The sequence below is a fragment of the Crotalus tigris genome, unplaced genomic scaffold (assembly GCF_016545835.1).
Source record: "Crotalus tigris isolate CLP2741 ecotype Arizona unplaced genomic scaffold, ASM1654583v1 scf7180000019483.1746242, whole genome shotgun sequence".
Lineage (NCBI taxonomy): Eukaryota > Metazoa > Chordata > Lepidosauria > Squamata > Viperidae > Crotalus > Crotalus tigris.
Window position 1 is genome coordinate 1,238,343 of NW_024097562.1, and position 14,383 is coordinate 1,252,725.

At 39.9% G+C, this 14,383-nt stretch overlaps 1 protein-coding gene across 4 annotated transcripts in view; it reads left to right on the forward strand.

Moving 5' to 3' along the window:
- The first annotated feature begins 4,081 nt into the window (after nucleotides 1-4,081).
- Nucleotides 4,082-14,383, forward strand: part of LNX1 (ligand of numb-protein X 1) — a 153,750-nt gene continuing 143,448 nt past the window's right edge. For 2 of the 4 annotated variants that reach the window (XM_039362903.1, XM_039362901.1), the window contains exons 1-2: nucleotides 4,088-4,759; nucleotides 9,155-9,367. The gene's annotated coding sequence lies outside the window, so the exon portion shown is untranslated. Of the gene's footprint in view, nucleotides 4,760-9,154; nucleotides 9,368-14,383 lie in introns of all 4 variants that reach the window. The other 2 variants (XM_039362907.1, XM_039362906.1) reach the window with 2 other exon arrangements.

Genomic DNA, 14,383 nt, shown 5'->3' on the forward strand with positions numbered 1-14,383 from the left:
GGTGCTGTATGGCTCAGAACAGGAAGCCAGCAACTTGGAGTGGTTTTAATACATCCACTTATAATCCTCATGGTATCATTGAATCTGACGTCTAACTTATTAGTATGGTAGCTGTTAAGCCGTACAGAGGACATAACATTCAACCTTCCATAAAATCTATTAAATAAAAAGGTGGAGAGGGGAAAAAAAATCTTTCTTCCAATGTGCATATTATAGTAGCGAGGCCTTAATCAGTTTTTAACAGATTTAAACAGATTTAAAAGATGCTATAGTACAGGCGTCTTCAAACTTGGCTCTTTTATGACTTGTAGACTTCAACTCTCAGAATTCCTCAGTCAGGCAGACTGGCTGAGGAATTCTGGAAGTTGAAGTCCACAAGTCATAAAAGGGTCAAGTTTGAAGACCTCTACTACAGTAATTGCCTCCTGAATTTCAGAAGATCATTCTTGACCAGCGATCATACTAGACTGAGATGGCATTGAGATGTTCTTGATAAACCCTCTGAGGACCTCAGTGGTCATAAAGGTAATGTAAATGTATCACTATAAAGGTAAGATAAAGTTAGGTTAGGTTAGATAAAGCTAGACTGATCCAATAAGAAGTCTCTGGCATATTCCAGGGAGCTTTTGATACACCAGGTAAATATCTCTGTTCTTTTAATCTTGATTTCTCTCTTCTGAACTATTTTCCAAGTCCTGATTTGTTAGTGGTTAGTTGGAGACAATTTGAATCCATATATTTTTATGTCCAACGATTTATAGGCTTATGTAGACAAATGATTTCAGCAAGTCTGCTATCTTTTTTATGGATTCTTTTCCAGCAATCAAGCTGGGCTGTTTGTTGTACAATAAATAAATCATAGTTATTGCAGAAAATGAAATAATTGAAACCTAATATTATTTTTATTTATTGTGCTTAAGTTTATTATTTGTTCAAGGAGGAATAAAAAACAATAAATAAAGGATGAGTTTACACAGATATCCCCCATTTACAGCCTATTAAATTAGTCTTACTCACGTGTTCATAATATAGCATACATTTATTTGTTTAAATTTAAGCCAGTTTCCCTGGCAGGAAAAAAATGGAAAATTAAACATAAGAAAAAAATAGCTTAAACAGGTCAAATTCCTCAACAGTTCTCCAGTGGATGCTTCCAGTGACAGAAAGCTTGTTCAAACATAGAACTAGAGATTCTTTCTCAGACAGCTTTGTAACTAATGAAGGCTGACTATCCTTATCCCTGTATTGTTGTTGTCACTATATTATTTCACAATCATATGAACAAGGCAGTATCCATTTCTTTTCTCCACTTGTTGGCTTTCACGCTTGAACAAAAGAAGATAGCTATCCACAAGAATTAATAAGTCTTCCAAACAATTAAATGAGGCGTTAAGGAAGAAAAATACATCATCTTTTATGTTATGTAAAAATAATAAAGTGACAGGGGTCTTCCAACTTGGCAACTTTAAGACTTGTGGACTTCAACTCCCAGAATTCCTCAGCCAGCCAGGGCTGGCTGAGGAATTCTGGGAATTGAAATCCACAAGTCTTAAAGTTGCCAAGTTTGAAGACCCTTGCATTAGTTGAATATCTTAACTTCTTCCTGAGAAGACATTTAAGTGTCCATTACATATAAAATAATTTTGTATAACTGGATAATTTCAATTTTGACTGAATTAATCATACAGTAATTTTAAAACGATCAAATATATTCCCTATACGCTTGAATACAGTAATCCTCAACTTATAAGCACATTGAGGACTGGAATTTCCATTGTAATTTAGTGTGATCGTAATTCGAGTCATCGCGTGAGCAGATTTTACAATCATTTGTACCATAGTCATACAGTGAATCACTGTGCTTGTTAAGCAAACCACACGGTTGTTCAACAAATCCAGCTTTCAAAATTTAATTTTTTTTGCCCAAAACTGGCAAAAAAAGGTAACAAATCACAATCACTTGACCTCAGGATGCTGAGATAACAGAGCAACAGAATAACAGACTTGGAAGGGACCTTGAAAGTCATCTAGTCCAACCCCTGCTCAAGCCTATACTATGCCAGACTAGTGGCTGTCCAATCTCTTCTTAAAAGCCTCCAGTGACGGAGTTAAAATCCTCCAGTGATGCTACAACTGGTTGTAAATGTGGTTTAGTTGCCAAGCACCTGAATTATGATCACATGACTGTGGAGGGGGCTGTTGTGATGGTCATAAATGTTGAGTATAGCTTGTAAAATACTTTTCTGAGACCTCATAACTTGTTAAACAAACTGTTGTAAATCAAGAACTATCAGTACGGAGGTTTCAATGATGTGTATATTAACCAAAAGTATTGACCAGAACTAATGAGAGTAAGGCATTCACAAGTTGCATGCTGTCAGTTCTTATTTCTTTGGAATCCTTATTATGGATCCGTGGTTAAACTATATGGATAAAATACAGGTTGGCCATTTATTTTTTTTAAAAGAAGCTTACATTGGATTGGTCTTTAATAAAGTTTTTCATTCAGTAAGGTAATTATTCTTTTTTTTTTTTTTTTTCTCCAGGGCTTCTTCTGAAGGTGATCTAGAAGTTCAGAGAAAGTAAACTTCAGAATCATTGGATAAGGTGAACCTCCAGGCCAGCCACCAAAGTCATATGCCTAAAGGCGAATCAGTTCTGTATTTCCATACCACTCTCATGTGACAGTAACACGATCCCAGTTTAACAATTTAACTCAATAATTTACATTTTAAACCTCCTAATGGCCAAGGAGCATTGCAAAAGGAGATCTGAAAGTTAAGATTTTGTCAGTCCCGGCCCATTACAGAGCCAAAAATATGCATAAAATACCTGTGATTAATTCAGATGGGTGATCAAAAAGCAAACGTGACGTGAGACTATGACTCAAGGGGAGACAAGAGGCATGGACATGAATAATTTACATCTGTGCTAAGCAATACAGGTTGTGCTTGCGATAGCTTCCCATGAGTCATAGCAACTTCCTGAAACCTATTCTCTCTAATCTATTGGATTACCACAGACACCACCTCTAAGATGGCATGGCCCTTGATCACATTGGCTGAGGATAATGGGTGTTGTAAAGCCTGGAATCAATTTGGAAAAGACTAAGAATTTCTTGTCTTTGGCTATGAGCAAATAGGGTCAGTTTATTGATCTTGCGTTTACAGTATTCATACAATGGCTTTCTCTCTTCACTCCTTTATTTTTTTTAATTAGAGGAGAAGAGGAAATAGGGAAAAACAGTACCCAGAATGCTATATTCCAAAGCTGATGGCTTCAGCTTGCTAGGGAAAGAGCTATTCTTGTGGAAAACGAAAGGACTCTTACAAATTCCAGAGAATTTTAGCAGAGAGATTTATTGCGCAGGTTCAGAAGCAATAGCAACAAGCAATTCTGAACCCCGAGGGCGAGTTCAAACTTCAGTTTTATACTTTCCTTTTTTTTCTCAGGAACAAAGGAATACACATTGTAATACATTAGGTTTGTTTCTCACGGGTATACAATGGAGAGTTTGCTACATACATTGTATCCAAGTGCAATGCACATTAGGTTAAGTCACATACTACTAACACAGCACTATTCCAGTAATTATGCAGACACACCATTATTCTAATGATTGTTCATTATTCCACATTACTATGGCTTGAAAGCAGAATTCATCAATTATAGAGAACCCAGGGAATTAGATGTAACATTGTCTAATTCCAAATCTGTAAATTTCATCAGTTAGTAAAATAAACAGAGAAGCAGGCTGTTAATAATTGCACTAGCTTTTTTTTTAGAATTTATGTATTTAGATTGATGTTTATTTAATTTTTATGCTTTTTCTTTTCCTGTTTTTAGCTCTGTATTCAGCTCTGGGAAGGGGGGGAGGGTTATGGGGGGGTGGAGGGAGGCTGGTGGGGAGGGATTTTATTGTAAAAACTTTATAAAAATTTCAATAAAAAATAATAATAATAATTGCACTAGCCATTTTACCCACCACACATGGATATTACTGGGTCCCTCCCTTTGGAATGTCATCCATTAGACTAGCCCCCATTTGGACACTCTTTCATGAGGCCCTGAAGAATTGGTTTTGCCAGTGGGCCTGGGGAACCCAGACTGGAGCCCATCAAATGGCTTATTTGACTGTGTGTTGTCAAATGAGGGGGAGGTATTGTTTTTTGTTTTTTATTTTCTAAACTGAGTTTTTATTGCTTGTAAGCCACCTAGAATTGCTTTAATTTCCCAAATAAATTAAAGCAACACAGCTAGGAAAGGATGTGGTTTAAGGCTGTGTTTCACCATCCCTCCCTATTGGCTTTGTTAGTAAGAACAACTTAGCACCGTTGGGGTCTGATAAGACTGCAGTGAAATGATTTATGTGCTGACATCCTCAGGCAGATGATAGGCCTTAGGTAAATGATGGCCAGTGATATAATGACGGGTGGGATGTCATTTTTCCTCACCGCTTCCCTTTCTTTCCTATCCTGTTCTGAGGACTAATCAAGATCTAATCAAAAGTCCTGCCGCTAACACTGTCAAGTTAATGTGAGTCAGGAGAGGAAAGGGGATGTTGCCAAGTTGGTCTGATGGATTATTCAAGACTTATCCCAAGTCGTGATATTACATCTTCCTTTATTTTACACGGGACAATATACAAAGCCTCACTATCCAATTAGTGAATTTTGTGGATCATCAAAATATAAAAATGGGATCATTCCGGATTCTATCTGACTTCTTTGAAACAACCCTGGTTTGACCTTCTGCAAAGGTGAGTCAAAGCATTGGGCATAATTTTATTACCACGTGAAAGGAATTGCTTTGAGACCTTCAGTTCCCCAGATCTTAAACATGGATTTTGGCCAATAAAAGACTAATAAGGGTTGAAATGAGGGCTCCTTGGAACTCTCTGAACTTGGTTGTGTTCTTGCAGATGTTTCATACAGAAACTAGGTAACATCATCAGGACTGATGATGTTTTTAACCTAGTCTGGGTAACACAAAACATCTGCAAGGAAGCAACTAAGCTCAAAGAGCACCTAGGACCCCATCCCCAGTAAAAGCTCCCCCCCCTTGCTGTGCACTGTCAGTCTCCTAGCCCTTTACAATACTGATCCAGACTAAGATGGAATGGTATTAAAGAGGTTTCACGGCAGAGAGAGAGGGATGGTTAATCACTGCAACCAAATATGTTCTTTCAGATGGCAGTAAATTAAAGATTGAAAACATACATTAGAATGTTTGCTTTAGTATTATCCTTCATCATAAATACAAATATATATTTATTTATCTTCAAGATTCCTGACGGTTCACAATGAAGAAACAAACAAAACCGCAATCAAATCAAAATAAACATTCATCAGACAATGCCACTAAGAACAAGATAACCCCTTACAAATGAAGTCTGGTAGATGTGGTTTAAGTCTCTTCTAATCAGGGCCCCACCTAGGCCTGAGCTTTTAGGGCTATATTGGACATGACTTTAAAGCAGGGGTCCCCAACTCCTGGTCCATGGATCGGTACCGGGCCACAGCATGCCAGCAACCGGTCCGCACAAACAAAACCTCATCCGCGGGATGCAGGCAGCACACAAAACCACGCACTCTCTGGTCCGTGGAAAAACCTTTCTCCACGGAAGCGGTCCCTGGTACCCAAAAGGTTGGGGACCCCTGCTTTAAAGTCTCTTCTAGATGGGGGAATGCAGGACAACACCCCCTCCCCCAAATTAAAGTGAATTGAGTCTCCTCTCTCCTGACCACATAACATAGTATTGGCATCACCTCACTTTTTCCTTATTTTTTTTTTTGTCTAGCTTTCTCTGTCAAATGGGTAATTTCAGCTTGAAAAGATGTTCCCCTATTTAGCACGAAGATCTATTAATGTGTGCCTGAGAATCTTACATTCTCTGTATGATTTGGAAGGTTGATAAGATAATGTCCCAGCCGATTTTCTGACTGATGATAAAGCCACACGTGAATTCAGCCAAATAAGGTTATTTCCTTGGGCAGACTGGCTGGGCACATAGTAGTTGAGGTGGGGCTTGCTCATGTTACATTAGAGGCCGTCCTTGCTTAACAGTCATAACTGGGACCGGCAATAGTTGATAGATAAATTTAGATCCCTCATTTGCACTTTGAGAAATTGATAGTATTGTCTTTTCTTCTTCTTCTTCTTCTTCTTCTTCTTCTTCTTCTTCTTCTTCTTCTTCTTCTTCTTCTTCTTCTTCTTCTTCTTCTTCTTCTTCTTCTTCTTCTTCTTCTTCTTCTTCTTCTTCTTCTTCTTCCTCTTCCTCTTCTTCTTCCTCTTCCTCTTCCTATTCTTATTCTTATTCTCATGCTTCTGTAATGCCACAAGAGTGAACACTTTATTAAAAATGGATTGAGATATTACCGCATTTTTGTAATGAAAATTATAGAATCAGCACAATGAACTGGAACAATAACAAACACAGATCTCAGTTTTTAGAATGTTATGACAACAGAACAGGAACTTTTTTTATTAGCAAAATTAAGCGCTTAGCTTGGGTGTCAGACGCTCTATATCTGCAGGATGGTAATTAACCTTTAATTAAACCTCCCCATCCCCTTTTGAAAATATACCGCCTGGTGCATTACAGTTGCTTTTCATATGTAAGTTTTTGAGAATGAATATGTGTATTTGTGTGTCTATAAAACACGAAGATGTGCATTGGCATGTTTGTAAAACAATGGAACTATTGAAGCAGTGTAGCATTTACTGCTTTGAATGCGTTCACATGCAAAAGATAATAACAGAATAACAGAATAATAGAGTTGGAAGAAAGATCTTCTAGTCCAACCCCCTGCTCAGGCAGGAAACCCTATAGCATTTCAGACAAATGGCTGTCCAGTCTCTTCTTAAAAACCTCCAGTGATGGAGCATCTACAACTTCTGGATACAAGCCGTCCCACTGGTTAATTGCTGCTTATTGTCAGGAAATTTCTCTTTAGTTCTAGGTTGCTTCTCTCCTTGATTAGTTTCCATGCATTGCTTCTTGTCCTGCCTTCAGGTGCTTTGGAAAAATAGCTTGGCCCCTCCCTCTTCTTTGTGGGAGCCCCTCAAATATTGGAATACTGCTATCATCTCACTGCTGATCCTCCATTTCATTAGACTAGACATACCCAATTCCTACAACCGTTCCTCATATGTTTTTACCTCCAATTCCCCTAATCATCTTTGTTGCTTATAATCATCATAATCAGATCATAAGATTGGCACCCATTAAGGGTTCCGAAGAAGAGAGACACGCCAGAAGAGACTGACTGATCTATTTAGAGAAGGATTGCAATATGATGCTACATAAAGTTTCCCAGAAGGAGAACATAGAAAGGGCACAATGAGGATAGGCAAAGCACGAGGAGGTACAAGATTTACAAGACCTCCTGGAAACAGTTTGAAACAATATGGTGTCCTGATCCAATATATGGGTGGAAAATCAGGTTTTCTGCAGCTCCAAATTAGGTTACTGAGCCATGCAAACCTCAGTGTGAGGACTCCTTTCAGATGACATCTTCAGCAATAAAGGAAGGCAGACCTCAAAGTCGACAAAGATGGCACCTGGAGCAGACCCACCCTGGGCAACCTGGTGGGATGGACAGAGTTAACTGGAGAGAATTCATATAAGTTTCCAATATTAAATTCCCTTTTTATGACCCTATAATCCACTGGTGGCGAACCTATGGTACGGGTGCCAGAGGTGGCACTCAGAGCCCTCTCTGTGGTCATGCGCACCGTCGCTCCAGTCTTAGGCCTTCAGCTGGGTTTTATAAAACCTTTTCACTTTAGGCCTCCACCGCCGTGTGCAAAAAAAAAAAAAAGGTTCAATCAATCAGTCAATTTCAAGCTCTCGTGGGAAAAAAAAGATCTTGCAAAGTTGGTTGATTGAACTTTTTAGTCCCACCCAGTCTGCCATTACCACTGCAGCCACATCCAGCCAATGGGCCACGCCCACCCAATTGGCCACACCCAGCCAATGGGCCACACCCACCCGGCACCCAACGATGCATAAGTGGGTTTTGGGTTGCAGTTTGGACACTCGGTCTCTAAAAGGTTCGCCACCACTGCTATAATCCCTTAATTTGGAGTAGAGTCAGGGCGACTGGACAGAGCTGAGCATTTAGTGGCCAGATGCTCTTCCTGACTCCTACGTGAACTTCACAGCAGATACTTTTTCTTTGCGCCCTAAATATTTGCCACTATCTAGAACTGAACTCTCAACCTTCCGAGTGGGAGGCAAGTGTCTTCACCACTAGGTCACCCAGCCACTCTTCCATCACATCACTCGTATAGTTTCCAATATTAATATTGTAAAATATAAAATACATATATCAACACAGTATAACATATACTTTTGCTTTTTCTTTAAAAAAAACAGGATTAAAAAAAAGTTTTTCCTGACTTTTGACATTGTTCACTTGTTATAGATATAAACTCTATATATTTTAATCCAGACTCAGCCCTGGATTAATCATTAGGCTAAATAAGCAAGTGTTTAGGGCACCACAGGAAAGTTTCCTCCCCGGTTATCATGCTCTTAACTCTTTCACTGAACATTTCTTCAACCTTTATTGAGTCTGAATGTCTTGTTAGGTACACAAGGGAAGAGCTGAGGGACACCATTGGTGAACTGTGCTTAGGAAATCTGTTGGCTTTAATTGTTCCTATCCAGCTTACACTCTCTCTTTCTCTCTCTTGATTTGGAGAAATCCAGAGCCTGGGCATGACCCCCAATGACAAAATGCTTCTGTAGCTGGCTTATTAATGCTTAAGAAGAAAAGGAGAAAAGTAACCTGGAACTAAGGAGAAATTTCCTGACAATGAGAACAATCAACCAGTGGAACAACCTGCCTCCAGAAGTTGTGAATGCTCCAACACTGGATGTTTTTGAGAAGAGATTCGACAACTATTTCTCTCAACTGGTATAGGGCTTCCTGCCTGAGCGGGGGGTTGGACTAGATGACCGCCAAGGTCCCTTCCAACTCTGTTATTTTGTATTCTATTCTGTAAGAAAAAGAACAGAAATTGGTATTGAATAAGCTACCATTATGGACTGGAACCAAAGAGTAGGAAAAGAGCAGCAACGCAGAGAGGAAAAATAATGTATTCATTTTTGTAAATATGTAACGTTTACAGATTTCACTTTTTACAGTGGATTTCACTTGAAATTCTCCTGCTGGCTTCCAGAGGAAAGTGTTGAAGAAAGCGAAAAGCATCTGTCTTCCATTGCAGAAACAATCCTTGTGACATGACCCAAGAATTCCAGGGACTGAGGGAATAAAGAACAACAAGGAAAAATCCTGAAAGGGCCTCATGTTGTTGACAGGTCTTGAGGGAAAAATCCTAAAGACTTTTGCAATCCCAAGTAAGCTTGAAATTTTATGCAAACAACAAGAAACCGTTACCACAGCTGCTTTGGTAAAATATAATGAATAAGATGAAAATAGTTCTAAATTAGGATCAGTCATGTGACCTCAGTGGATTATTTATATAACTGGTGGAACTCTGTGGTTCAGCCATAAAAGGTGAAGAACGGTTACAGGAATTGGGTATGTCTAGTCCAGGGGTAGGCCACCTTGGCTCTTTTATGACTCGTGGACTTCAACTCCCAGAATTCCTGAGCCAGCCTGGCTCAGCATGGAAACCTCTCCATTTCCCCTCAGCATGGCTGGCTCAGGAATTCTGGGAGTTGAAGTCCACGAGTCATGAAAGAACCAAGGTTGCCTACTTCTGGCCTAGGCCTAGGCCGCTTTATGACTCGTGGACTTCAACTCCCAGAATTCCCGAGCCGGCCATGCTGAGGGGAAAGGGAGAGGTTTCCAAGCTGAGCCATGCTGGCTCAGGAATTCTGGGAGTTGAAGTCCACGAGTCATAAAAGAACCAAGGTTGCCCACCCCTGGTCTAGTCTAATGAAAAGAAGGGCTGGGGGAAACACAATAGCACTGTTCCAATATTTGAGGGGGTCCTACAAAGACAAGGGGGTCAAACTATTTTCCAAAGTGCCAGTAGGCAAGACAAGAAGCAATGGTTGGAAACTAACCAAGGAAGAAGAAACGTAAAACTAAGGAGAAATTTCCTAGTGGTGAGAGCAATCAACCAATGGAACAGCTTGCCTTCAGAAGTTGCGGGTGCTCCATCACTGGAGGCTCTCAAAAAGAGACTGGACAACCATTTGTCTGAAATGATACAGGGTTTCCTGCTCGAACAGGAGGTTGGACTAGAAGACCTCTGAGGTGCCTTCCAGTTCTGTTATTCTATGTTCTAACCGCTTGCTCTATCAAATCTCTGCCAGTTGGAATGGAAGTTATACTATCACGACACCAAATTGGCTCTCATATAACTAAATGGACAGAAGTGTGCTCTTTTTATGCAGCCATTTTGGCTTCTTCCAAAAAGTATCCATTTGTCATAACAGCTCCCATGCTACCTTCTACATTTCTCCCCTCATTAACATTTCTCCATCTGTTATCCTATTTTTCTACCAAGGTACACCAATTCATCTACTTTGGGACATTTTGTCCCATACAATCTATTTTACATTTGCTGTGCTTCATTTGGGATCTCAGCCAAGAACAGAGTGCATACAATTGTAGATACATTAATGCCCATAACTAGCATACCTCTAGGCCCATTAAAAATATTATTCATGGAATTTATCTATGCAATAATCAACCACAGGAATTGCACACAATCTCCTCTTGCTCTCTGTTCAATGCTAAACCATTTTCACTAAGCAATCCGCTTACTTGCAGACATGCTTTAATCCCATCACCCATCATCCTGACAGCATTCAGCAATCAACCATCAACTCCATATTATTCATGCAAAAAAAATTCCTTAGTTGAATTCGTTCACGTTTTCTCTAAATCAGATTTACAATACATTATATTTTCTCGCATTCCTATCTTTTCTACAGACTTAGTAAAAATCTACATCTGAGGAAAAAGCAATTTTGCTACTGATGCTACCAATCAGAAGACATTGTGCAGACACTGTTCCACCTTTTCCCTCTTTGTGGATGTAGGGGCTGTGGTGGCACAGTGGTTAGAATGAAAAATTGCAGGCTGACTCTGCCCACAGCCAGGAATTCGATCCTGGCCGGTTTAAGATTGACTCAGCCTTCCTTCCTTCTGAGGTCAGTAAAATGAGGACCCAGATTGTTGGGGGCAATAGGCTGACTCTTTAAACTATTTAGAGAGGACTATAAAGCACTGTGAAGTGGTATATAAGTCTCAGTGCTATTGCAAACTCTGCCCAATGCCAGGAGTTCGATCCTGACCAGCTCAAGATTGACTCAGCCTTCCATCCTTCCGAGGTTGGTAAAATGAGGACCCAGATTGTTGGGGGGGCAAATAGACTGACTCTGTAAACTGCTTAGAGAGGGCTATAAATACTTATATACTGTGAAGCAATACATAAGTCTAAGTGCTACTGCTGTTGTGGCTAGATTTAAACGCTGTCCAAAGCCACTTTTAGGAAAGTTCAGCCTTGTTTCTCTGTTGCTGGGAAGTTCACCCTCCTGCTTTGCTTCTATTTAGCCCAACAATGTGTGGCCCACATGCAAATCCACAATGACATTCTTGACAGTGACTCAATCAAGTTGCAACTTGCTGAATACAGATGACAATATGAGACACTGAAATGGCATGTTCTGTTGCATAAAAATAGAAGAAAGCAAACAACCAAGGAGCTATTATTTACACAGGCTTCTGATTTGCCTAGGCACAAACATCTTCAAGTGGCAGCAATTTGTGACTAATAAATACTCAGTTCTTTAGCTGATTCACTATGAGCCAATCGGCTCTTTTATAACCATTTCCACCTATGTTAGGTGACTCAGACATACGCAATCAACACCATGTTTCCCAGAACAAGAAAGAAAGAAAGAAAGAAAGAAAGAAAGAAAGAAAGAAAGAAAGAAAGAAAGAAAGAAAGAAAGAAAGAAAGAAAGAAAGAAAAGTCACAAAGCTCTGGAAAACAAAGAAAGGTCAGGACAGTTGATAATCAAAAACTTACATTGAAAGGTGTTGTCATGGAATCAAAAGAAAGACTTTATTCCCTCTGGGGCACTATACATTTACTATGAAATGATCTTTGTAGAGACAACTGTCTGGCATTTAGTGTTTTCTCAGCATTTGAAAACAGAGCCAGTTCTCCACAACCCACCTTTCTTTTATTTTCCCAGGCTTTTGAAAACATGCTACTGGCTTTTAACACAAGTCTAGCATTGCAGTTTCTATTCTCTCATCTCTGCTTCCTGAAAGTCTCTAAAATCTTGTGGCATTCCAATTCATGGTATGCTTTTAACAGCATTTTGTAAAGTTGGGGTTTGTTTTTGAATTTTTATTATAATTTTGTGAGCCACTGATGGAACTTTAGTTAATGAAGGGCTTTAGCAAGCCACAATTTCTTAGCTTCTTATTCTTACAAGGTTGGAGTCATTAAATGAAAGAAAGAAAAAAAACCACACTCCTGTGGATTCTGTTCGTAAGCCAGGAGGCACTGAATCATGGATAAAATTCAGGTAGACAAACTCAAGCTGCCTGATGCTCAAACAAAATTCAAATCTGAAGCAGGTTGCTAATACTGTAGGTTGCTGGGTTCTGTTCCTGGACATCTTATATTACAACACTTTCCTGAAATGTTACATCAACACAGAAGATGTCCTATGCTTCAAAATGGCAGGGATAAACAAAATAAAATATAGGTGGAGAAATCAATAGCTCCAGCCACCATTAAAGTCTGAAATCAAAGTTTTTGTGTACACATGCTGATACACAAACTCCTTCTATCAAAGAAGGAAACAGGATACCTTCAATGTCACCACTCACTCCCACGTGCATGGGCCAATACAGTTAGTCTTATACCAGGGGTCTTCAAACTTGGCAACTTTAAGACTTGTGGACTTCAACAAAAAAGACATTAATATCTCAAAGCTCTGAAACCAATACAATAATGTTTGTCTGATGGTTGTACTTTTCTAATTGAGAATAATGTACTGCCTGCGTAAATGATGCCAATCCAGTTCAGACTGGGCTGATCTGTAGCTCTTGTAAAATACAGTTGGAATAAAGGAATTATTATATATATATAAAAAAACACAGTGTTATTATAACACCATCTTCATTTGCCTAATTTAGAAACTGCAAGTCCTAAGGCAAAATGTCACCTCTTTATTGTCTAAATCAGCGTTTCTCAACGTCTGTGTGACGGCGACCCCTGTCACATGGACGCGCCGTGTATGCGTGGCGCCCCATGCGCGGCGCTGCCCCCATGCACGGTGCGCATGCGTGGCGCCCCCATGCGTGGCGCCCCTATGCGTGGTGCCCCCATGCGCGGTGCGCATGCGCGGTGGCGCTCCCTGGGGGGGAAATGGCAGATCGTGTTGTTTGGCGACCCCCGTAAAATGGTCGTTCGACCCCAAATGGGGTCGCGACCCATAGGTTGAGAACGGCTGGTCTAAATCCTGATCAGCTAAAAAAAAAATGCAATCTTTTTAAAAAGATCAGTTCTACTGATATGAGGACATCAATTAAAGATAAACCTTTGAATCAAGCTCAGAGTTTGATGATTGCAAGCACAGTTTTCTTAATCACAATATGGAAATGTCGTTCCATGTTCAGCTTCCCAGACTGACCTACAGCCTTAAGAACTACATGAAGCAATCTACAATTTCTCGATCAGAGAGAAGTTCCTCAAGATGGTCTCCAGCATGAGTCCAAAAGCTCGGAAGGCAGAACCCCTGGTTCCGATGACTGACCCAGATAGAATCCTGCAAGATTATCCTGGGACATATATATTCGCCTTTATTTGTTCAGTATTGCGTGTTGTCTCCCTCCCAAACATTAATAGGTCTGCTCTTTGGGGGGGGGGAGGTGTCTACAGTGTGGTCAAAAAAAGTCAAGATGACGGTCCTGATGATGCAATTGAAGCTCTGCCTGTTTTTATGTGCAACATAGACACCTGTGGTTATTGCTTATTTCTTGTGCAGATGAAGATAGCCAGGTCTGCCACAAGAATGGAAATATCTCATTTTGTATTATGGGAGTCTTTGCAATAAGAACAGTCCTGCCACAGACAGGGTCCATCTTTATCTCCTCCAAGTCAACATACAGTCTTTGCCAAAATCTCCTTTCAAGTAGAAATCTTTTGAAGTTGGCTGTCCTTTAAAGGTTTCCCTCTGCCCTGAGGAGATTTTTAAAAAAGGAAAATAGGTTGTTAATAGGGCAGGTTGTTAACAGGGCAATATTGGAAGAAGGAATCTTTGCCTACTTTGCAAGAATGGTTTTTTAAAGTTTCTTACTTAGCGGAAATGGCAAAAATTTCGGCTTTCTTGAAAGATCAAGCGCAAGAGAAATATCTCTTGGTGTGGAAAAGATGG